Genomic DNA, 19,962 nt, shown 5'->3' on the forward strand with positions numbered 1-19,962 from the left:
ATGCTGGCGACTGCCTGGCTCGAAAACATTTGTTTACTGGAGGTGTGTGTAGACAACAGTCGTAAAGGAAACACTCTAACGTGAAACCGTGTTCCCCAGTGGCGCAATTGGTTAGCGCACGGTACTTATGCGACAGTTCTCGTGAGCTATGCAACGTTGTGAGTTCGAGCCTCACCTGGGGAATGAAAATTTTATTGGTTTTCATATTTAGTCATGAGGTTAATTGTATACTCAATGCTGGCGACTGCCTGGCCCGAAAACATTTGTTTACTGGAGGTGGGTGTAGAGAACAGTCCTAAAGGAAACACTCTTACGTGCAACCGTGTTCCCCAGTGGCGCAATTGGTTAGCGCACGGTACTTATACGACAGTTCTCGTGAGCTATGCCGGGGTTGTGATTTCGAGCCTCACCTGGGGAATGAAATTTTTATTAGTTTTCATTATTAGTCATGAGGTTAATTGTATACTCAATGCTGGCGACTGCCTGGCTCGAAAACATTTGTTTACTGGAGGTGTGTGTAGACAACAGTCCTAAAGGAAACACTCTTACGTGAAACCGTGTTCGCAGTGGCGCAATTGGTTAGCGCACGGTACTTATACGACAGTTCTCGTGAGCTATGCCGGGGTTGTGATTTCGAGCCTCACCTGGGGAATGAAATTTTTATTAGTTTTCATTATTAGTCATGAGGTTAATTGTATACTCAATGCTGGCGACTGCCTGGCTCGAAAACATTTGTTTACTGGAGTTGTGTGTAGACAACAGTCCTAAAGGAAACACTCTTACGTGCAACCGCGTTCTCCAGTGGCGCAATTGGTTAGCGCGCGGTACTTATACGACAGTTCTCGTGAGCTATGCCGGGGTTGTGAGTTCGAGCCTCACCTGGGGAATGAAATTTTTATTAGCTTTCATATTTAGTCATGAGGTTAATTGTATACTCAATGCTGGCGACTGCCTGGCTCGAAAACATTTGTTTACTGGAGTTGTGTGTAGACAACAGTCCTAAAGGAAAGACTCCTACGTGCGACCGTGTTCCCCAGTGGCGCAATTAGTTAGCACACGGTACTTATACGACAGTTCTCGTGAGCTATGCCGGGGTTGTGAGTTCGTCCCTCACCTATGGAATCAAATTTTTATTAAATTTCATATTTAGTCATGAGGTTAATTGTATACTAAATGCTGACTACAGCCTGACTCGAAAACATTTGTTTACTGGAGGTGTGTGTAGACAACAGTCCTAAAGGAAACACTCTTACGTGCAACCATGTTCCCCAGTGGCGCAATTGGTTAGCGCACGGTACTTATACGACAGTTCTCGTGAGCTATGCCGGGGTTTTGAGTTCAAGCCTCACCTGGGGAATGAAATATTTATTAGTTTTCATATTTAGTCATGAGGTTAATTGTATACTCAATGCTGGCGACAGCTTGGCCCGAAAACATTTGTTTACTGGAGTTGTGTGTAGAGAACAGTCCTAAAGGAAACACTCTTATGTGCAACCGTGTTCCCCAGTGGCGCAATTGGTTAGCGCACGGTACTTATACGACAGTTCTCGTCAGCTATGCCGGGGTTGTGAGTTCGAGACTCACCTGTGGAATGAAATTTTTATTAGTTTTCATATTTAGTCATGAGGTTATTTGTATACTCAATGCTGGCGACTGCCTGGCTCGAAAACATTTGTTTACTGGAGTTGTGTGTAGACAACAGTCCTAAAGAAAAGACTCCTACGTGCGACCGTGTTCCCCAGTGGCGCAATTAGTTAGCGCACGGTACTTATACGACAGTTCTCGTGAGCTATGCCGGGTTTGTGAGTTTGAGCCTCACCTGGGGAGTGAAATTTTTATTAGTTTTCATATTGAGCCATGAGGTTAATTGTATACTCAATGCTGGCGACTGCCTAGCTCGAAAACTATTGTTTTCTGGAGTTGTGTGGAGACAACAGTCCTAAAGAAAAGACTCCTACGTGCGACCGTGTTCCCCAGTGGCGCAATCGGTTAGCGCACGGTACTTATACAACAGTTCTCGTCAGCTATGCCGGGGTTGTGAGTTCGAGACTCACTTGTGGAATGAAATTTTTATTAGGTTTCATATTTAGTCATGAGGTTAATTGTATACTCAATGCTGGCGACTGCCTGGCTCGAAAACATTTGTTTACTGGAGTCTTGCGCAGACAACAGTCCTCAAGGAAAGACTCCTATGTGCAACCGTGTTTCCCAGTGACGCAATTGGTTAGCGCACCATACTTATACGACAGTTCTCGTGAGCTATGCCGGGGTTGTGAGTTTGAGCCTCACCTGGGGAGTGAAATTTTTATTAGTTTTCTTATTTAGCCATGAGGTTAATTGTATACTCAATGCTGGCGACTGCCTAGCTCGAAAACTATTGTTTACTGGAGTTGTGTGGAGACAACAGTCCTAATGAAAAGGCTCCTACGTGCGACCGTGTTCCCCAGTGGCGCAATCGGTTAGCGCACGGTACCTATACAACAGTTCTCGTCAGCTATGCCGGGGTTGTGAGTTCGAGACTCACCTGGGGAATGAAATTTTTATCAGTTTTCATATTTAGTCATGAGGTTAATTGTATACTCAATGCTGGCGACTGCCTGGCTCGAAAACATTTGTTTACTGGAGGTGTGTGTAGACAACAGTCCTAAAGGAAACACTCTTACGTGCAACCGTGTTCCCCAGTGGCGCAATTGGTTAGCGCACCATACTTATACGACAGTTCTCGTGAGCTATCCCGGGGTTGTGAGTTCGAGCCTCACCTGGGGAATGAAATTTTTATTAGTTTTCATATATAATCATAAGGTCAACTGTATACGCAATGCTGGCGACTGCCTGGCTCGAAAACATTTGTTTACTGGAGGTGTGTGTAGACAACAGTCGTAAAGGAAACACTCTAACGTGAAACCGTGTTCCCCAGTGGCGCAATTGGTTAGCGCACGGTACTTATGCGACAGTTCTCGTGAGCTATGCAACGTTGTGAGTTCGAGCCTCACCTGGGGAATGAAAATTTTATTGGTTTTCATATTTAGTCATGAGGTTAATTGTATACTCAATGCTGGCGACTGCCTGGCTCGAAAACATTTGTTTACTGGAGGTGTGTGTAGAGAACAGTCCTAAAGGAAACACTCTTACGTGCAACCGTGTTCCCCAGTGGCGCAATTGGTTAGCGCACGGTACTTATAGGACAGTTCTCGTGAGCTATGCCGGGGTTGTGATTTCGAGCCTCACCTGGGGAATGAAATTTTTATTAGTTTTCATTATTAGTCATGAGGTTAATTGTATACTCAATGCTGGCGACTGCCTGGCTCGAAAACATTTGTTTACTGGAGGTGTGTGTAGACAACAGTCCTAAAGGAAGCACTCTTACGTGAAACCGTGTTCGCAGTGGCGCAATTGGTTAGCGCACGGTACTTATACGACAGTTCTCGTGAGCTATGCCGGGGTTGTGAGTTCGAGCCTCACCTGGGAAATGAAATTTTTATTAGTTTTCATTATTAGTCATGAGGTTAATTGTATACTCAATGCTGGCGACTGCCTGGCTCGAAACATTTGCTTACTGGAGGTGTGTGTAGACAACAGTTGTAAAGGAAACACTCTTACGTGCAACCGTGTTCCCCAGTGGCGCTATTAGTTAGCGCACGGTACTTATACGACAGTTCTCGTGAGCTATGCCGGGGTTGTGAGTTCGAGCCTCACCTGGGGAATGAAATTTTTATTAGTTTTCAATATTAGTCATGAGGTTAATTGTATACTCAATGCTGGCGACTGCCTGGCTCGAAAACATTTGTTTACTGGAGGTGTGTGTAGACAACAGTCCTAAAGGAAACACTCTTACGTGAAACCGTGTTCGCAGTGGCGTAATTAGTTAGCGCACGGTACTAATACGACAGTTTTCGTGAGCTATGCCGGGGTTGTGAGTTCGAGCCTCACCTGGGAAATGAAATTTTTATTAGTTTTCATTATTAGTCATGAGGTTAATTGTATACTCAATGCTGGCGACTGCCTGGCTGGAAAACATTTGCTTACTGGAGGTGTGTGTAGACAACAGTCCTAAAGTAAACACTTTTACGTGCAACCATGTTCCCCAGTGGCGCAATTGGTTAGCGCACGGTACGTATACGACAGTTCTCGTGAGCTATGCCGGGGTTGTGAGTTCGAGCCTCACCTGGGGAATGAAGTTTTTATTAGTTTTCATAATTTTACATGAGGTAATTGTATACTCAATGCTGGCGACTGCCTGGCTCGAAAACATTTGTTTACTAGAATTGTGTGGAGACAACAGTCCTAAAGGAAACACTCTTACGTGCAACCGTGTTCTCCAGTGGCGCAATTGGTTAGCGCACGGTACTTATACGACAGTTCTCGTGAGCTATCCCGGGGTTGTGAGTTCGTAGCCCCACCTGGGGAATAACATTTTTATTGGTTTTCATATTTAGTCATGAGGTTAATTGTATACTGAATGCTGGCGACTGCCTGGCTCGAAAACATTTGTTTACTGGAGGAGTGTGTAGACAACAGTTGTAAAGGAAACACCCTTACGTGCAACCGTGTTCCCCAGTGGCGCCATTAGTTAGCGCACGGTACTTATACGACAGTTCTCGTGAGCTATGCCGGGGTTGTGAGTTCGAGCCTCACCTGGGGAATAAAATTTTTATTAGTTTTCATATTTAGTCATGAGGTTAATTGTATACTCAATGCTGGCGACTGCCTGGCTCGAAAACATTTGTTTACTGGAGGTGTGTGTAGACAACAGTCCTAAAGGAAACACTCTTACGTGCAACCATGTTCCACAGTGGTGCAAGTGGTTAGCGCACGGTACTTATACGACAGTTCTCGTGAGCTATGCCGGGGTTGTGAGTTCGAGCCTCACCTGGGGATTGAAATTTTTATTAGTTTTCATATTTAGTCATGAGGTTAATTGTATACTCAATGCTGGCGACTGCCTGGCTCGAAAACATTTGTTTACTGGAGTTGTGTGTAGACAACAGTCCTAAAGGAAACACTCTTACGTGCAACCGCGTTCTCCAGTGGCGCAATTGGTTAGCGCGCGGTACTTATACGACAGTTCTCGTGAGCTATGCCGGGGTTGTGAGTTCGAGCCTCACCTGGGGAATGAAATTTTTATTAGCTTTCATATTTAGTCATGAGGTTAATTGTATACTCAATGCTGGCGACTGCCTGGCTCGAAAACATTTGTTTACTGGAGTTGTGTGTAGACAACAGTCCTAAAGGAAAGACTCCTACGTGCGACCGTGTTCCCCAGTGGCGCAATTAGTTAGCACACGGTACTTATACGACAGTTCTCGTGAGCTATGCCGGGGTTGTGAGTTCGTCCCTCACCTATGGAATCAAATTTTTATTAAATTTCATATTTAGTCATGAGGTTAATTGTATACTAAATGCTGACTACAGCCTGACTCGAAAACATTTGTTTACTGGAGGTGTGTGTAGACAACAGTCCTAAAGGAAACACTCTTACGTGCAACCATGTTCCCCAGTGGCGCAATTGGTTAGCGCACGGTACTTATACGACAGTTCTCGTGAGCTATGCCGGGGTTTTGAGTTCAAGCCTCACCTGGGGAATGAAATATTTATTAGTTTTCATATTTAGTCATGAGGTTAATTGTATACTCAATGCTGGCGACAGCTTGGCCCGAAAACATTTGTTTACTGGAGTTGTGTGTAGAGAACAGTCCTAAAGGAAACACTCTTATGTGCAACCGTGTTCCCCAGTGGCGCAATTGGTTAGCGCACGGTACTTATACGACAGTTCTCGTCAGCTATGCCGGGGTTGTGAGTTCGAGACTCACCTGTGGAATGAAATTTTTATTAGTTTTCATATTTAGTCATGAGGTTATTTGTATACTCAATGCTGGCGACTGCCTGGCTCGAAAACATTTGTTTACTGGAGTTGTGTGTAGACAACAGTCCTAAAGAAAAGACTCCTACGTGCGACCGTGTTCCCCAGTGGCGCAATTAGTTAGCGCACGGTACTTATACGACAGTTCTCGTGAGCTATGCCGGGTTTGTGAGTTTGAGCCTCACCTGGGGAGTGAAATTTTTATTAGTTTTCATATTGAGCCATGAGGTTAATTGTATACTCAATGCTGGCGACTGCCTAGCTCGAAAACTATTGTTTTCTGGAGTTGTGTGGAGACAACAGTCCTAAAGAAAAGACTCCTACGTGCGACCGTGTTCCCCAGTGGCGCAATCGGTTAGCGCACGGTACTTATACAACAGTTCTCGTCAGCTATGCCGGGGTTGTGAGTTCGAGACTCACTTGTGGAATGAAATTTTTATTAGGTTTCATATTTAGTCATGAGGTTAATTGTATACTCAATGCTGGCGACTGCCTGGCTCGAAAACATTTGTTTACTGGAGTCTTGCGCAGACAACAGTCCTCAAGGAAAGACTCCTATGTGCAACCGTGTTTCCCAGTGACGCAATTGGTTAGCGCACCATACTTATACGACAGTTCTCGTGAGCTATGCCGGGGTTGTGAGTTTGAGCCTCACCTGGGGAGTGAAATTTTTATTAGTTTTCTTATTTAGCCATGAGGTTAATTGTATACTCAATGCTGGCGACTGCCTAGCTCGAAAACTATTGTTTACTGGAGTTGTGTGGAGACAACAGTCCTAATGAAAAGGCTCCTACGTGCGACCGTGTTCCCCAGTGGCGCAATCGGTTAGCGCACGGTACCTATACAACAGTTCTCGTCAGCTATGCCGGGGTTGTGAGTTCGAGACTCACCTGGGGAATGAAATTTTTATCAGTTTTCATATTTAGTCATGAGGTTAATTGTATACTCAATGCTGGCGACTGCCTGGCTCGAAAACATTTGTTTACTGGAGGTGTGTGTAGACAACAGTCCTAAAGGAAACACTCTTACGTGCAACCGTGTTCCCCAGTGGCGCAATTGGTTAGCGCACCATACTTATACGACAGTTCTCGTGAGCTATCCCGGGGTTGTGAGTTCGAGCCTCACCTGGGGAATGAAATTTTTATTAGTTTTCATATATAATCATAAGGTCAACTGTATACGCAATGCTGGCGACTGCCTGGCTCGAAAACATTTGTTTACTGGAGGTGTGTGTAGACAACAGTCGTAAAGGAAACACTCTAACGTGAAACCGTGTTCCCCAGTGGCGCAATTGGTTAGCGCACGGTACTTATGCGACAGTTCTCGTGAGCTATGCAACGTTGTGAGTTCGAGCCTCACCTGGGGAATGAAAATTTTATTGGTTTTCATATTTAGTCATGAGGTTAATTGTATACTCAATGCTGGCGACTGCCTGGCTCGAAAACATTTGTTTACTGGAGGTGTGTGTAGAGAACAGTCCTAAAGGAAACACTCTTACGTGCAACCGTGTTCCCCAGTGGCGCAATTGGTTAGCGCACGGTACTTATAGGACAGTTCTCGTGAGCTATGCCGGGGTTGTGATTTCGAGCCTCACCTGGGGAATGAAATTTTTATTAGTTTTCATTATTAGTCATGAGGTTAATTGTATACTCAATGCTGGCGACTGCCTGGCTCGAAAACATTTGTTTACTGGAGGTGTGTGTAGACAACAGTCCTAAAGGAAGCACTCTTACGTGAAACCGTGTTCGCAGTGGCGCAATTGGTTAGCGCACGGTACTTATACGACAGTTCTCGTGAGCTATGCCGGGGTTGTGAGTTCGAGCCTCACCTGGGAAATGAAATTTTTATTAGTTTTCATTATTAGTCATGAGGTTAATTGTATACTCAATGCTGGCGACTGCCTGGCTCGAAACATTTGCTTACTGGAGGTGTGTGTAGACAACAGTTGTAAAGGAAACACTCTTACGTGCAACCGTGTTCCCCAGTGGCGCTATTAGTTAGCGCACGGTACTTATACGACAGTTCTCGTGAGCTATGCCGGGGTTGTGAGTTCGAGCCTCACCTGGGGAATGAAATTTTTATTAGTTTTCAATATTAGTCATGAGGTTAATTGTATACTCAATGCTGGCGACTGCCTGGCTCGAAAACATTTGTTTACTGGAGGTGTGTGTAGACAACAGTCCTAAAGGAAACACTCTTACGTGAAACCGTGTTCGCAGTGGCGTAATTAGTTAGCGCACGGTACTAATACGACAGTTTTCGTGAGCTATGCCGGGGTTGTGAGTTCGAGCCTCACCTGGGAAATGAAATTTTTATTAGTTTTCATTATTAGTCATGAGGTTAATTGTATACTCAATGCTGGCGACTGCCTGGCTGGAAAACATTTGCTTACTGGAGGTGTGTGTAGACAACAGTCCTAAAGTAAACACTTTTACGTGCAACCATGTTCCCCAGTGGCGCAATTGGTTAGCGCACGGTACGTATACGACAGTTCTCGTGAGCTATGCCGGGGTTGTGAGTTCGAGCCTCACCTGGGGAATGAAGTTTTTATTAGTTTTCATAATTTTACATGAGGTAATTGTATACTCAATGCTGGCGACTGCCTGGCTCGAAAACATTTGTTTACTAGAATTGTGTGGAGACAACAGTCCTAAAGGAAACACTCTTACGTGCAACCGTGTTCTCCAGTGGCGCAATTGGTTAGCGCACGGTACTTATACGACAGTTCTCGTGAGCTATCCCGGGGTTGTGAGTTCGTAGCCCCACCTGGGGAATAACATTTTTATTGGTTTTCATATTTAGTCATGAGGTTAATTGTATACTGAATGCTGGCGACTGCCTGGCTCGAAAACATTTGTTTACTGGAGGAGTGTGTAGACAACAGTTGTAAAGGAAACACCCTTACGTGCAACCGTGTTCCCCAGTGGCGCCATTAGTTAGCGCACGGTACTTATACGACAGTTCTCGTGAGCTATGCCGGGGTTGTGAGTTCGAGCCTCACCTGGGGAATAAAATTTTTATTAGTTTTCATATTTAGTCATGAGGTTAATTGTATACTCAATGCTGGCGACTGCCTGGCTCGAAAACATTTGTTTACTGGAGGTGTGTGTAGACAACAGTCCTAAAGGAAACACTCTTACGTGCAACCATGTTCCACAGTGGTGCAAGTGGTTAGCGCACGGTACTTATACGACAGTTCTCGTGAGCTATGCCGGGGTTGTGAGTTCGAGCCTCACCTGGGGATTGAAATTTTTATTAGTTTTCATATTTAGTCATGAGGTTAATTGTATACTCAATGCTAGCGACTGCCTGGCTCGAAAACATTTGCTTACTGGAGGTGTGTGTAGACAACAGTCCTAAAGGAAACACTTTTACGTGCAATCGTGTTTTCCAGTGGCGCAATTGGTTAGCGCACGGTACGTATACGACAGTTCTCGTGAGCTATGCCGGGGTTGTGAGTTCGAGCCTCACCTGGGGAATGAAGTTTTTATTAGTTTTCATAATTTTACATGAGGTAATTGTATACTCAATGCTGGCGACTGCCTGGCTCGAAAACATTTGTTTACTAGAGTTGTGTGGAGACAACAGTCCTAAAGGAAAGACTCCTACGTGCGACCTTGTTCCCCAGTGGCGTAATTGGTTAGCGCACGGTACTTATACGACAGTTCTCGTGAGCTATGCGGGGGTTTAGAGTTCGAGCCTCACCTGGGGAATGAAATTTTTATCAGTTTTCATATTTAGTCGTGAGGTTCATTGTATACTGAATGCTGGCGACTGCCTGGCTCGAAAACGTTTGTTCACTGGAGTTTTGCGCAGACAACAGTCCTAAAGGAAAGACTCCTACGTGCGACCATGTCCCCAGTAGCGCAATCGGTTAGCGCACGGTACCTTTACGAAAGTTCTCGTGAGCAATGCCGGGGTTGTGAGTTTGAGCCTCAACTGGGGAATGGAATTTTCATTAGTTTTCATATTTAGGCTTGAGGTTAATTGTATACTCAATGCTGGCGACTGCCTGGTTCGGAAACATTTGTTTACTGGAGTTGTGTGGAGACAACAGTCGTAAAGGAAACCCTCTTACGTGCAAACGTGTTCCCCAGTGGCGCAATTGGTTAGTGCACGGTACTTATACGACAGTTCTCGTCAGCTATGCCGAAGTTGTGAGTTCGAGACTCGCCTGTGGAATGAAATTTTTATTAGTTTTCATATTTAGTCATGAAGTTAATTGTATACTCAATGCTGGCGACTGCCTGGCTCGAAAAAATTTGTTTACTGGAGTTTTGCGCAGACAACAGTCCTAAAGGAAAGACTCCTACGTGCGACCGTGTTCCGCAGTGGCGCAATTGGTTAGCGCACGGTACTTACACGACAGTTCTTGTGAGCTATGCCGGGGTTGTGAGTTTGAGCCTCGCCTGGGGAGTGAAATTTTTATTAGTTTTCATATTTAGCCATGAGGTAATTGTATACTCAATGCTGGCAACTGCCTAGCTCGAAAACATTTGTTTACTGGAGGTGTGTGCAGACAACAGTCCTAAAGGAAACACTCTTACGTGCAACCGTGTTCCCCAGTGGCGCAATTGGTTAGCGCACGGTACGTATACGACAGTTCTCGTGAGCTATGCCGGGGTTGTGAGTTCGAGCCTCATCTGGGGAATGAAGTTTTTATTAGTTTTCATATTTTTACATGAGGTTAATTGTATACTTAATGCTGGCGACTGCCTAGCTCGAAAACATTTGTTTACTGGAGTTGTGTGTAGACAACAGTCCTAAAGAAAAGACTCCTACGTGCGACCGTGTTCCCCAGTGGCGCAATTGGTTAGCGCACGGTACTTATACGACAGTTCTCGTCAGCTATGCCGAGGTTGTGAGTTCGAGACTCGCCTGTGGAATGAAATTTTTATTAGTTTTCATATTTAGTCATGAGGTTAATTGTATACTCAATGCTGGCGACTGCCTGGCTCGAAACAATTTGTTTACTGGAGGTTTGCGCAGACAACAGTCCTAAAGGAAAGACTCCTACGTGCGACCGTGTTCCGCAGTGGCGCAATTGGTTTGCGCACGGTACTTACACGACAGTTCTTGTGAGCTATGCCGGGGTTGTGAGTTTGAGCCTCGCCTGGGGAGTGAAATTTTTATTAGTTTTCATATTTAGCCATGAGGTAATTGTATACTCAATGCTGGCAACTGCCTAGCCTGAAAACATTTGTTGACTGGAGTTGTGTGTAGACAACAGTCCTAAAGGAAACACTTTTACAAGCAACCGTGTTCCCCAGTGGCGCAATTGGTTAGCGCACGGTACTTATACGACAGTTCTCGTCAGCTATGCCGGGGTTGTGAGTTCGAGCCTCACCTATGGAATCAAATTCTTATTAGTTTCCATTATCAGTCATGAGGTTAATTGTATACTCACTGCTGGCGACTGCCTTGCTCGAAAACATTTGCTTACTGGATGTGTGTGTAGACAACAGTCCTAAAGGAAACACTCTTACGTTCAACCGTGTTCCCCAGTGGCGCAATTGGTTAGCGCACGGTACTTATACGACAGTTCTTGTGAGCTTTGCCGGGGTTGTGAGTTCGAGCCTCACCTGGGGAATGAAATTTTTATTCGTTTTCATTATTAGTCATGAGGTTAATTGTATACTCAATGCTGGCGACTGCCTAGCTCGAAAACATTTGTTTACTGGAGTTGTGTGTAGGCAACAGTCCTAAAGAAAAGACTCCTACGTGCGACCGTGTTCCCCAGTGGCGCAATTGGTTTGCGCACGGTACTTATACGACAGTTCTCGTCAGCTATGCCGGGGTTGTGAGTTCGAGACTCACCTGTGGAATGAAATTTTTATTAGTTTTCATATTTAGTCATGAGGTTAATTGTATACTCACTGCTGGCGACTGCCTTGCTCGAAAACATTTACTTACTGGAGGTGTGTGTAGGCAACAGTCCTAAAGGAAACACTCTTACGTGCAACCATGTTCCACAGTGGTGCAAGTGGTTAGCGCACGGTATTTATACGACAGTTCTCGTGAGCTATGCCGGGGTTGTGAGTTCGAGCCTCACCTGGGGATTGAAATTTTTATTAGTTTTCTTATTTAGTCATGAGGTTAATTGTATACTCAATGCTGGCGACTGCCTGGCTCGAAAACATTTGCTTACTGGAGGTGTGTGTAGACAACAGTCCTAAAGGAAACACTTTTACGTGCAACCGTGTTCCCCAGTGGCGCAATTGGTTAGCGCACGGTACTTATACGACAGTTCTCGTGAGCTATGCCGGGGTTGTGAGTTCGAGCCTCACCTGGGGAATGAAGTTTTTATTAGTTTTCATAATTTTACATGAGGTAATTGTATACTCATTGCTGGTGACTGCCTGGCTCCAAAAACATTTGTTTACTAGAATTGTGTGGAGACAACAGTCCTAAAGGAAACACTCTTACGTGCAACCGCGTTCTCCAGTGGCGCAATTGGTTAGCGCACGGTACTTATACGACAGTTCTCGTGAGCTATGCCGGGGTTGTGAGTTCGAGCCTCACCTGGGGACTGAAATTTTTATTAGTTTTCATATTTAGTCATGACGTTAATTGTATACTCAATGCTGGCGACTGCCTGGCTCGAAAACATTTGTTTACTGGAGTTGTGTGTAGACAACAGTCCTAAAGGAAAGACTCCTACGTGCGACCTTGTTCCCCAGTGACGCAATTAGTTAGCACACGGTACTTATACGACAGTTCTCGTCAGCTATGCCGGGGTTGTGAGTTCGAGCCTCACCTATGGAATCAAATTTTTATTAGATTTCATATTTAGTCATGAGGTTAATTGTATACTAAATGCTGACGACTGCCTGACTCGAAAACATTTGCTTACTGGATGTGTGTGTAGACAACAGTCCTAAAGGAAACACTCTTACGTTCAACCGTGTTCCCCAGTGGCGCAATTGGTTAGTGCACGGTACTTATACGACAGTTCTTGTGAGCTTTGCCGGGGTTGTGAGTTCGAGCCTCACCTTGGGAATGAAATTTTTATTCGTTTTCATTATTAGTCATGAGGTTAATTGTATACTCAATGCTGGCGACTGCCTAGCTCGAAAACATTTGTTTACTGGAGTTGTGTGTAGGCAACAGTCCTAAAGAAAAGACTCCTACGTGCGACCGTGTTCCCCAGTGGCGCAATTGGTTTGCGCACGGTACTTATACGACAGTTCTCGTGAGCTATGCGGGGGTTGAGAGTTCGAGCCTCACCTGGGGAATGAAATTTTTATCAGTTTTCATATTTAGTCGTGAGGTTAATTGTATACTCAATGCTGGCGACAGCCTGGCCCGAAAACATTTGTTTACTGGAGTTGTGTGTAGACAACAGTCCTAAAGGAAACACTCTTACGTGCAACCGTGTTCCCCAGTGGCGCAATTGGTTAGCGCACGGTACTTATACGCCAGTTCTCGTTAGCTATGCCGGGATTGTGAGTTCGAGCCTCACCTCGGGAATGAAATTCTTATTAGTTTCCATTATCAGTCATGAGGTTAATTGTATACTCACTGCTGGCGACTGCCTTGCTCGAAAACATTTACTTACTGGAGGTGTGTGTAGGCAACAGTCCTAAAGGAAACACTCTTACGTGCAACCATGTTCCACAGTGGTGCAAGTGGTTAGCGCACGGTACTTATACGACAGTTCTCGTGAGCTATGCCGGGGTTGTGAGTTCGAGCCTCACCTGGGGATTGAAATTTTTATTAGTTTTCTTATTTAGTCATGAGGTTAATTGTATACTCAATGCTGGCGACTGCCTGGCTCGAAAACATTTGCTTACTGGAGGTGTGTGTAGACAACAGTCCTAAAGGAAACACTTTTACGTGCAACCGTGTTCCCCAGTGGCGCAATTGGTTAGCGCACGGTACGTATACGACAGTTCTCGTGAGCTATGCCGGGGTTGTGAGTTCGAGCCTCACCTGGGGAATGAAGTTTTTATTAGTTTTCATAGTTTTACATGAGGTAATTGTATACTCAATGCTGGTGACTGCCTGGCTCCAAAAACATTTGTTTACTAGAATTGTGTGGAGACAACAGTCCTAAAGGAAAGACTCCTACGTGCGACCTTGTTCCCCAGTGGCGTAATTGGTTAGCGCACGGTACTTATACGACAGTTCTCGTGAGCTATGCGGGGGTTGAGAGTTCGAGCCTCACCTGGGGAATGAAATTTTTATCAGTTTTCATATTTAGTCGTGAGGTTCATTGTATACTGAATGCTGGCGACTGCCTGGCTCGAAAACGTTTGTTCACTGGAGTTTTGCGCTGACAACAGTCCTAAAGGAAAGACTCCTACGTGTGACCGTGTCCCCAGTAGCGCAATCGGTTAGCGCACGGTACCTTTACGAAAGTTCTCGTGAGCAATGCCGGGGTTGTGAGTTTGAGCCTCAACTGGGGAATGGAATTTTCATTAGTTTTCATATTTAGGCTTGAGGTTAATTGTATACTCAATGCTGGCGACTGCCTGGTTCGGAAACATTTGTTTACTGGAGTTGTGTGGAGACAACAGTCGTAAAGGAAACCCTCTTACGTGCAAACGTCTTCCCCAGTGGCGCAATTGGTTAGCGCACGGTACTTATACGACAGTTCTCGTGAGCTATGCCGGGATTGTGAGTTCGAGCCTCACCTGGGGAATGAAATTTTTATTAGTTTTCATATTTAGTCGTGAGGTTCATTGTATACTGAATGCTGGCGACTGCCTGGCTCGAAAACGTTTGTTTACTGGAGTTTTGCGCAGACAACAGTCCTAAAGGAAAGACTCCTACGTGTGACCGTGTCCCCAGTGGCGCAATCGGTTAGCGCACGGTACCTTTACGTAAGTTCTCGTGAGCTATGCCGGGGTTGTGAGTTTGAGCCTCACCTGGGGAATGGAATTTTCATTAGTTTTCATATTTACGCTTGAGGTTAATTGTATACTCAATGCTGGCGACTGCCTGGTTCGGAAACATTTGTTTACTGGAGTTGTGTGGAGACAACAGTCGTAAAGGAAACCCTCTTACGTGCAAACGTGTTCCCCAGTGGCGCAATTGGTTAGCGCACGGTACTTATACGACAGTTCTCGTCAGCTATGCCGAGGTTGTGAGTTCGAGACTCGCCTGTGGAATGAAATTTTTATTAGTTTTCATATTTAGTCATGAGGTTAATTGTATACTCAATGGTGGCGACTGCCTGGCTCGAAAAAATTTGTTTACTGGAGTTTTGCGCAGACAACAGTCCTAAAGGAAAGACTCCTACGTGCGACCGTGTTCCGCAGTGGCGCAATTGGTTAGCGCACGGTACTTACACGACAGTGCTTGTGAGCTATGCCGAGGTTGTGAGTTCGAGACTCGCCTGTGGAATGAAATTTTTCTTAGTTTTCATATTTAGTCATGAGGTTAATTGTATACTCAATGCTGGCGACTGCCTGGCTCGAAAAAATTTGTTTACTGGAGTTTTGCGCAGACAACAGTCCTAAAGGAAAGACTCCTACGTGCGACCGTGTTCCGCAGTGGCGCAATTGGTTAGCGCACGGTACTTACACGACGGTTCTTGTGAGCTATGCCGGGGTTGTGAGTTTGAGCCTCGCCTGGGGAGTGAAATTTTTATTAGTTTTCATATTTAGCCTTGAGGTAATTGTATACTCAATGCTGGCAACTGCCTAGCCTGAAAACATTTGTTTACTGGAGTTGTGTGTAGACAACAGTCCTAAAGGAAACACTTTTACAAGCAACCGTGTTCCCCAGTGGCGCAATTGGTTAGCGCACGGTACTTATACGACAGTTCTCGTGAGCTATGCCGGGGTTGTGAGTTCGAGCCTCACCTGGGGAATGAAGTTTTTATTAGTTTTCATATTTTTACATGAGGTTAATTGTATACTCAATGCTGGCGACTGCCTGGCTCGAAAACATTTGTTTACCGGAGGTGTGTGTAGACAACAGTCCTAAAGGAAACACTCTTACGTGCAACCGCGTTCTCCAGTGGCGCAATTGGTTAGTGCACGGTACTTATACGACAGTTCTCGTGAGCTATGCCGGGGTTGTGAGTTCGAGCCTCACCTGGGGAATGAAATTTTTATTAGTTTTCATATTTAGTCATGAGGTTAATTGTATACTCAATGCTGGCGACTGCCTGGCTCGAAAACATTTGTTTACTGGAGTTGTGTGTAGACAACAGTCCTAAAGGAAACACTCTTACGTGCAACCGCGTTCTCCAGTGGCGCAATTGGTTAGCGCACGGTACTTATACGACAGTTCTCGTGAGCTATGCCGGGGTTGTGAGTTCGAGCCTCACCTGGGGAATGAAATTTTTATTAGTTTTCATATGTAGTCATGAGGTTAATTGTATACTCAATGCTGGCGACTGCCTGGCTCGAAAACATTTGTTTACTGGAGTTGTGTGTAGACAACAGTCCTAAAGGAAAGACTCCTACGTGCGACCGTGTTCCCCAGTGGCGCAATTAGTTAGCACACGGTACTTATACGACAGTTCTCGTGAGCTATGCCGGGGTTGTGAGTTCGTCCCTCACCTATGGAATCAAATTTTTATTAGATTTCATATTTAGTCATGAGGTTAATTGTATACTAAATGCTGACGACTGCCTGACTCGAAAACATTTGTTTACTGGAGGTGTGTGTAGACAACAGTCCTAAAGGAAACACTCTTACGTGCAACCATGTTCCCCAGTGGCGCAATTGGTTAGCGCACGGTACTTATACGACAGTTCTCGTGAGCTATGCCGGGGTTTTGAGTTCAAGCCTCACCTGGGGAATGAAGTTTTTATTAGTTTTCATAATTTTACATGAGGTAATTGTATACTCAATGCTGGTGACTGCCTGGCTCCAAAAACATTTGTTTACTAGAATTGTGTGGAGACAACAGTCCTAAAGGAAAGACTCCTACGTGCGACCTTGTTCCCCAGTGGCGTAATTGGTTAGCGCACGGTACTTATACGACAGTTCTCGTGAGCTATGCGGGGGTTGAGAGTTCGAGCCTCACCTGGGGAATGAAATTTTTATCAGTTTTCATATTTAGCCGTGAGGTTCATTGTATACTGAATGCTGGCGACTGCCTGGCTCGAAAACGTTTGTTCACTGGAGTTTTGCGCAGACAACAGTCCTAAAGGAAAGACTCCTACGTGTGACCGTGTCCCCAGTAGCGCAATCGGTTAGCGCACGGTACCTTTACGAAAGTTCTCGTGAGCAATGCCGGGGTTGTGAGTTTGAGCCTCAACTGGGGAATGGAATTTTCATTAGTTTTCATATTTAGGCTTGAGGTTAATTGTATACTCAATGCTGGCGACTGCCTGGTTCGGAAACATTTGTTTACTGGAGTTGTGTGGAGACAACAGTCGTAAAGGAAACCCTCTTACGTGCAAACGTCTTCCCCAGTGGCGCAATTGGTTAGCGCACGGTACTTATACGACAGTTCTCGTGAGCTATGCCGGGATTGTGAGTTCGAGCCTCACCTGGGGAATGAAATTTTTATTAGTTTTCATATTTAGCCATGAGGTTAATTGTATACTCAATGCTGGCGACTGCCTAGCTCGAAAACTATTGTTTACTGGTGTTGTGTGGAGACAACAGTCCTAAAGAAAAGACTCCTACGTGCGACCGTGTTCCCCAGTGGCGCAATCGGTTAGCGCACGGTACCTATACAACAGTTCTCGTCAGCTATGCCGGGGTTGTGAGTTCGAGACTCACCTGGGGAATGAAATTTTTATTAGTTTTCATAATTAGTCATGAGGTTAATTGTATACTCAATGCTGGCGACTGCCTGGCTCGAAAACATTTGTTTACTGGAGGTGTGTGTAGACAACAGTCCTAAAGGAAACACTCTTACGTGCGACCGTCTTCCCCAGTGGCGCAATTGGTTAGCGCACGGTACTTATACGACAGTTCTCGTGAGCTATGCCGGGGTTGTGAGTTCGAGCCTCACCTGGGGAATGAAATTTTTATTAGTTTTCATATTTAGTCGTGAGGTTCATTGTATACTGAATGCTGGCGACTGCCTGGCTCGAAAACGTTTGTTTACTGGAGTTTTGCGCAGACAACAGTCCTAAAGGAAAGACTCCTACGTGTGACCGTGTCCCCAGTGGCGCAATCGGTTAGCGCACGGTACCTTTACGTAAGTTCTCGTGAGCTATGCCGGGGTTGTGAGTTTGAGCCTCACCTGGGGAATGGAATTTTCATTAGTTTTCATATTTAGGCTTGAGGTTAATTGTATACTCAATGCTGGCGACTGCCTGGTTCGGAAACATTTGTTTACTGGAGTTGTGTGGAGACAACAGTCGTAAAGGAAACCCTCTTACGTGCAAACGTGTTCCCCAGTGGCGCCATTGGTTAGCGCACGGTACTTATACGACAGTTCTCGTCAGCTATGCCGAGGTTGTGAGTTCGAGACTCGCCTGTGGAATGAAATTTTTATTAGTTTTCATATTTAGTCATGAGGTTAATTGTATACTCAATGCTGGCGACTGCCTGGCTCGAAAAAATTTGTTTACTGGAGTTTTGCGCAGACAACAGTCCTAAAGGAAAGACTCTTACGTGCGACCGTGTTCCGCAGTGGCGCAATTGGTTAGCGCACGGTACTTACACGACAGTTCTTGTGAGCTATGCCGAGGTTGTGAGTTCCATACTCGCCTGTGGAATGAAATTTTTATTAGTTTTCATATTTAGTCATGAGGTTAATTGTATACTCAATGCTGGCGACTGCCTGGCTCGAAAAAATTTGTTTACTGGAGTTTTGCGCAGACAACAGTCCTAAAGGAAAGACTCCTTCGTGCGACCGTGTTCCGCAGTGGCGCAATTGGTTAGCGCACGGTACTTACACGACGGTTCTTGTGAGCTATGCCGGGGTTGTGAGTTTGAGCCTCGCCTGGGGAGTGAAATTTTTATTAGTTTTCATATTTAGCCATGAGGTAATTGTATACTCAATGCTGGCAACTGCCTAGCCTGAAAACATTTGTTTACTGGAGTTGTGTGTAGACAACTGTCCTAAAGGAAACACTTTTACAAGCAACCGTGTTCCCCAGTGGCGCAATTGGTTAGCGCACGGTACTTATACGACAGTTCTCGTGAGCTATGCCGGGGTTGTGAGTTCGAGCCTCACCTGGGGAATGAAGTTTTTATTAGTTTTCATATTTTTACATGAGGTTAATTGTATACTCAATGCTGGCGACTGCCTGGCTCGAAAACATTTGTTTACCGGAGGTGTGTGTAGACAACAGTCCTAAAGGAAACACTCTTACGTGCAACCGCGTTCTCCAGTGGCGCAATTGGTTAGTGCACGGTACTTATACGACAGTTCTCGTGAGCTATGCCGGGGTTGTGAGTTCGAGCCTCACCTGGGGAATGAAATTTTTATTAGTTTTCATATTTAGTCATGAGGTTAATTGTATACTCAATGCTGGCGACTGCCTGGCTCGAAAACATTTGTTTACTGGAGTTGTGTGTAGACAACAGTCCTAAAGGAAACACTCTTACGTGCAACCGCGTTCTCCAGTGGCGCAATTGGTTAGCGCACGGTACTTATACGACAGTTCTCGTGAGCTATGCCGGGGTTGTGAGTTCGAGCCTCACCTGGGGAATGAAATTTTTATTAGTTTTCATATTTAGTCATGAGGTTAATTGTATACTCAATGCTGGCGACTGCCTGGCTCGAAAACATTTGTTTACTGGAGTTGTGTGTAGACAACAGTCCTAAAGGAAAGACTCCTACGTGCGACCGTGTTCCCCAGTGGCGCAATTAGTTAGCACACGGTACTTATACGACAGTTCTCGTGAGCTATGCCGGGGTTGTGAGTTCGTCCCTCACCTATGGAATCAAATTTTTATTAGATTTCATATTTAGTCATGAGGTTAATTGTATACTAAATGCTGACGACTGCCTGACTCGAAAACATTTGTTTACTGGAGGTGTGTGTAGACAACAGTCCTAAAGGAAACACTCTTACGTGCAACCATGTTCCCCAGTGGCGCAATTGGTTAGCGCACGGTACTCATACGACAGTTCTCGTGAGCTATGCCGGGGTTTTGAGTTCAAGCCTCACCTGGGGAATGAAATATTTATTAGTTTTCATATTTAGTCATGAGGTTAATTGTATACTCAATGCTGG

The 19,962-nt window shown here is 45.2% G+C and overlaps 38 non-coding genes across 38 annotated transcripts; all 38 read left to right on the plus strand.

Moving 5' to 3' along the window:
- The first annotated feature begins 326 nt into the window (after positions 1-326).
- Positions 327-418, plus strand: TRNAI-UAU (transfer RNA isoleucine (anticodon UAU)). The gene is given in 2 exon segments: positions 327-364; positions 383-418. It is a non-coding gene; the product is annotated as a tRNA-Ile (tRNA).
- A 377-nt stretch (positions 419-795) lies between these two features.
- TRNAI-UAU (transfer RNA isoleucine (anticodon UAU)) lies at positions 796-887 on the plus strand. The gene is given in 2 exon segments: positions 796-833; positions 852-887. It is a non-coding gene; the product is annotated as a tRNA-Ile (tRNA).
- A 378-nt stretch (positions 888-1,265) lies between these two features.
- TRNAI-UAU (transfer RNA isoleucine (anticodon UAU)) lies at positions 1,266-1,357 on the plus strand. The gene is given in 2 exon segments: positions 1,266-1,303; positions 1,322-1,357. It is a non-coding gene; the product is annotated as a tRNA-Ile (tRNA).
- A 143-nt stretch (positions 1,358-1,500) lies between these two features.
- Positions 1,501-1,592, plus strand: TRNAI-UAU (transfer RNA isoleucine (anticodon UAU)). The gene is given in 2 exon segments: positions 1,501-1,538; positions 1,557-1,592. It is a non-coding gene; the product is annotated as a tRNA-Ile (tRNA).
- Positions 1,593-2,440: 848 nt separating this feature from the next.
- Positions 2,441-2,532, plus strand: TRNAI-UAU (transfer RNA isoleucine (anticodon UAU)). Its single transcript is given in 2 exon segments — positions 2,441-2,478; positions 2,497-2,532. It is a non-coding gene; the product is annotated as a tRNA-Ile (tRNA).
- A 612-nt stretch (positions 2,533-3,144) lies between these two features.
- On the plus strand, positions 3,145-3,236 carry TRNAI-UAU (transfer RNA isoleucine (anticodon UAU)). The gene is given in 2 exon segments: positions 3,145-3,182; positions 3,201-3,236. It is a non-coding gene; the product is annotated as a tRNA-Ile (tRNA).
- A 142-nt stretch (positions 3,237-3,378) lies between these two features.
- TRNAI-UAU (transfer RNA isoleucine (anticodon UAU)) lies at positions 3,379-3,470 on the plus strand. The gene is given in 2 exon segments: positions 3,379-3,416; positions 3,435-3,470. It is a non-coding gene; the product is annotated as a tRNA-Ile (tRNA).
- Positions 3,471-4,081: 611 nt separating this feature from the next.
- TRNAI-UAU (transfer RNA isoleucine (anticodon UAU)) lies at positions 4,082-4,173 on the plus strand. The gene is given in 2 exon segments: positions 4,082-4,119; positions 4,138-4,173. It is a non-coding gene; the product is annotated as a tRNA-Ile (tRNA).
- Positions 4,174-5,021: 848 nt separating this feature from the next.
- Positions 5,022-5,113, plus strand: TRNAI-UAU (transfer RNA isoleucine (anticodon UAU)). The gene is given in 2 exon segments: positions 5,022-5,059; positions 5,078-5,113. It is a non-coding gene; the product is annotated as a tRNA-Ile (tRNA).
- A 378-nt stretch (positions 5,114-5,491) lies between these two features.
- TRNAI-UAU (transfer RNA isoleucine (anticodon UAU)) lies at positions 5,492-5,583 on the plus strand. The gene is given in 2 exon segments: positions 5,492-5,529; positions 5,548-5,583. It is a non-coding gene; the product is annotated as a tRNA-Ile (tRNA).
- A 143-nt stretch (positions 5,584-5,726) lies between these two features.
- On the plus strand, positions 5,727-5,818 carry TRNAI-UAU (transfer RNA isoleucine (anticodon UAU)). Its single transcript is given in 2 exon segments — positions 5,727-5,764; positions 5,783-5,818. It is a non-coding gene; the product is annotated as a tRNA-Ile (tRNA).
- Positions 5,819-6,666: 848 nt separating this feature from the next.
- TRNAI-UAU (transfer RNA isoleucine (anticodon UAU)) lies at positions 6,667-6,758 on the plus strand. The gene is given in 2 exon segments: positions 6,667-6,704; positions 6,723-6,758. It is a non-coding gene; the product is annotated as a tRNA-Ile (tRNA).
- Positions 6,759-7,370: 612 nt separating this feature from the next.
- Positions 7,371-7,462, plus strand: TRNAI-UAU (transfer RNA isoleucine (anticodon UAU)). The gene is given in 2 exon segments: positions 7,371-7,408; positions 7,427-7,462. It is a non-coding gene; the product is annotated as a tRNA-Ile (tRNA).
- Positions 7,463-7,604: 142 nt separating this feature from the next.
- Positions 7,605-7,696, plus strand: TRNAI-UAU (transfer RNA isoleucine (anticodon UAU)). Its single transcript is given in 2 exon segments — positions 7,605-7,642; positions 7,661-7,696. It is a non-coding gene; the product is annotated as a tRNA-Ile (tRNA).
- A 611-nt stretch (positions 7,697-8,307) lies between these two features.
- TRNAI-UAU (transfer RNA isoleucine (anticodon UAU)) lies at positions 8,308-8,399 on the plus strand. The gene is given in 2 exon segments: positions 8,308-8,345; positions 8,364-8,399. It is a non-coding gene; the product is annotated as a tRNA-Ile (tRNA).
- Positions 8,400-10,419: 2,020 nt separating this feature from the next.
- TRNAI-UAU (transfer RNA isoleucine (anticodon UAU)) lies at positions 10,420-10,511 on the plus strand. Its single transcript is given in 2 exon segments — positions 10,420-10,457; positions 10,476-10,511. It is a non-coding gene; the product is annotated as a tRNA-Ile (tRNA).
- Positions 10,512-10,654: 143 nt separating this feature from the next.
- Positions 10,655-10,746, plus strand: TRNAI-UAU (transfer RNA isoleucine (anticodon UAU)). The gene is given in 2 exon segments: positions 10,655-10,692; positions 10,711-10,746. It is a non-coding gene; the product is annotated as a tRNA-Ile (tRNA).
- A 612-nt stretch (positions 10,747-11,358) lies between these two features.
- Positions 11,359-11,450, plus strand: TRNAI-UAU (transfer RNA isoleucine (anticodon UAU)). Its single transcript is given in 2 exon segments — positions 11,359-11,396; positions 11,415-11,450. It is a non-coding gene; the product is annotated as a tRNA-Ile (tRNA).
- A 613-nt stretch (positions 11,451-12,063) lies between these two features.
- TRNAI-UAU (transfer RNA isoleucine (anticodon UAU)) lies at positions 12,064-12,155 on the plus strand. Its single transcript is given in 2 exon segments — positions 12,064-12,101; positions 12,120-12,155. It is a non-coding gene; the product is annotated as a tRNA-Ile (tRNA).
- Positions 12,156-12,298: 143 nt separating this feature from the next.
- On the plus strand, positions 12,299-12,390 carry TRNAI-UAU (transfer RNA isoleucine (anticodon UAU)). The gene is given in 2 exon segments: positions 12,299-12,336; positions 12,355-12,390. It is a non-coding gene; the product is annotated as a tRNA-Ile (tRNA).
- Positions 12,391-13,238: 848 nt separating this feature from the next.
- TRNAI-UAU (transfer RNA isoleucine (anticodon UAU)) lies at positions 13,239-13,330 on the plus strand. The gene is given in 2 exon segments: positions 13,239-13,276; positions 13,295-13,330. It is a non-coding gene; the product is annotated as a tRNA-Ile (tRNA).
- Positions 13,331-13,708: 378 nt separating this feature from the next.
- TRNAI-UAU (transfer RNA isoleucine (anticodon UAU)) lies at positions 13,709-13,800 on the plus strand. The gene is given in 2 exon segments: positions 13,709-13,746; positions 13,765-13,800. It is a non-coding gene; the product is annotated as a tRNA-Ile (tRNA).
- A 612-nt stretch (positions 13,801-14,412) lies between these two features.
- On the plus strand, positions 14,413-14,504 carry TRNAI-UAU (transfer RNA isoleucine (anticodon UAU)). Its single transcript is given in 2 exon segments — positions 14,413-14,450; positions 14,469-14,504. It is a non-coding gene; the product is annotated as a tRNA-Ile (tRNA).
- Positions 14,505-14,646: 142 nt separating this feature from the next.
- TRNAK-UUU (transfer RNA lysine (anticodon UUU)) lies at positions 14,647-14,738 on the plus strand. The gene is given in 2 exon segments: positions 14,647-14,684; positions 14,703-14,738. It is a non-coding gene; the product is annotated as a tRNA-Lys (tRNA).
- Positions 14,739-14,881: 143 nt separating this feature from the next.
- On the plus strand, positions 14,882-14,973 carry TRNAI-UAU (transfer RNA isoleucine (anticodon UAU)). Its single transcript is given in 2 exon segments — positions 14,882-14,919; positions 14,938-14,973. It is a non-coding gene; the product is annotated as a tRNA-Ile (tRNA).
- A 143-nt stretch (positions 14,974-15,116) lies between these two features.
- TRNAV-UAC (transfer RNA valine (anticodon UAC)) lies at positions 15,117-15,208 on the plus strand. The gene is given in 2 exon segments: positions 15,117-15,154; positions 15,173-15,208. It is a non-coding gene; the product is annotated as a tRNA-Val (tRNA).
- Positions 15,209-15,585: 377 nt separating this feature from the next.
- TRNAI-UAU (transfer RNA isoleucine (anticodon UAU)) lies at positions 15,586-15,677 on the plus strand. The gene is given in 2 exon segments: positions 15,586-15,623; positions 15,642-15,677. It is a non-coding gene; the product is annotated as a tRNA-Ile (tRNA).
- A 143-nt stretch (positions 15,678-15,820) lies between these two features.
- Positions 15,821-15,912, plus strand: TRNAI-UAU (transfer RNA isoleucine (anticodon UAU)). Its single transcript is given in 2 exon segments — positions 15,821-15,858; positions 15,877-15,912. It is a non-coding gene; the product is annotated as a tRNA-Ile (tRNA).
- A 143-nt stretch (positions 15,913-16,055) lies between these two features.
- TRNAI-UAU (transfer RNA isoleucine (anticodon UAU)) lies at positions 16,056-16,147 on the plus strand. Its single transcript is given in 2 exon segments — positions 16,056-16,093; positions 16,112-16,147. It is a non-coding gene; the product is annotated as a tRNA-Ile (tRNA).
- Positions 16,148-16,525: 378 nt separating this feature from the next.
- TRNAI-UAU (transfer RNA isoleucine (anticodon UAU)) lies at positions 16,526-16,617 on the plus strand. The gene is given in 2 exon segments: positions 16,526-16,563; positions 16,582-16,617. It is a non-coding gene; the product is annotated as a tRNA-Ile (tRNA).
- A 612-nt stretch (positions 16,618-17,229) lies between these two features.
- On the plus strand, positions 17,230-17,321 carry TRNAI-UAU (transfer RNA isoleucine (anticodon UAU)). Its single transcript is given in 2 exon segments — positions 17,230-17,267; positions 17,286-17,321. It is a non-coding gene; the product is annotated as a tRNA-Ile (tRNA).
- Positions 17,322-17,464: 143 nt separating this feature from the next.
- TRNAI-UAU (transfer RNA isoleucine (anticodon UAU)) lies at positions 17,465-17,556 on the plus strand. The gene is given in 2 exon segments: positions 17,465-17,502; positions 17,521-17,556. It is a non-coding gene; the product is annotated as a tRNA-Ile (tRNA).
- Positions 17,557-17,699: 143 nt separating this feature from the next.
- On the plus strand, positions 17,700-17,791 carry TRNAI-UAU (transfer RNA isoleucine (anticodon UAU)). The gene is given in 2 exon segments: positions 17,700-17,737; positions 17,756-17,791. It is a non-coding gene; the product is annotated as a tRNA-Ile (tRNA).
- Positions 17,792-17,933: 142 nt separating this feature from the next.
- On the plus strand, positions 17,934-18,025 carry TRNAK-UUU (transfer RNA lysine (anticodon UUU)). The gene is given in 2 exon segments: positions 17,934-17,971; positions 17,990-18,025. It is a non-coding gene; the product is annotated as a tRNA-Lys (tRNA).
- A 378-nt stretch (positions 18,026-18,403) lies between these two features.
- Positions 18,404-18,495, plus strand: TRNAV-UAC (transfer RNA valine (anticodon UAC)). Its single transcript is given in 2 exon segments — positions 18,404-18,441; positions 18,460-18,495. It is a non-coding gene; the product is annotated as a tRNA-Val (tRNA).
- A 377-nt stretch (positions 18,496-18,872) lies between these two features.
- TRNAI-UAU (transfer RNA isoleucine (anticodon UAU)) lies at positions 18,873-18,964 on the plus strand. Its single transcript is given in 2 exon segments — positions 18,873-18,910; positions 18,929-18,964. It is a non-coding gene; the product is annotated as a tRNA-Ile (tRNA).
- Positions 18,965-19,107: 143 nt separating this feature from the next.
- Positions 19,108-19,199, plus strand: TRNAI-UAU (transfer RNA isoleucine (anticodon UAU)). The gene is given in 2 exon segments: positions 19,108-19,145; positions 19,164-19,199. It is a non-coding gene; the product is annotated as a tRNA-Ile (tRNA).
- A 143-nt stretch (positions 19,200-19,342) lies between these two features.
- TRNAI-UAU (transfer RNA isoleucine (anticodon UAU)) lies at positions 19,343-19,434 on the plus strand. Its single transcript is given in 2 exon segments — positions 19,343-19,380; positions 19,399-19,434. It is a non-coding gene; the product is annotated as a tRNA-Ile (tRNA).
- Positions 19,435-19,962: the final 528 nt, after the last annotated feature.

Source organism: Rhipicephalus microplus, chromosome 8 (assembly GCF_043290135.1).
Source record: "Rhipicephalus microplus isolate Deutch F79 chromosome 8, USDA_Rmic, whole genome shotgun sequence".
NCBI lineage: Eukaryota > Metazoa > Arthropoda > Arachnida > Ixodida > Ixodidae > Rhipicephalus > Rhipicephalus microplus.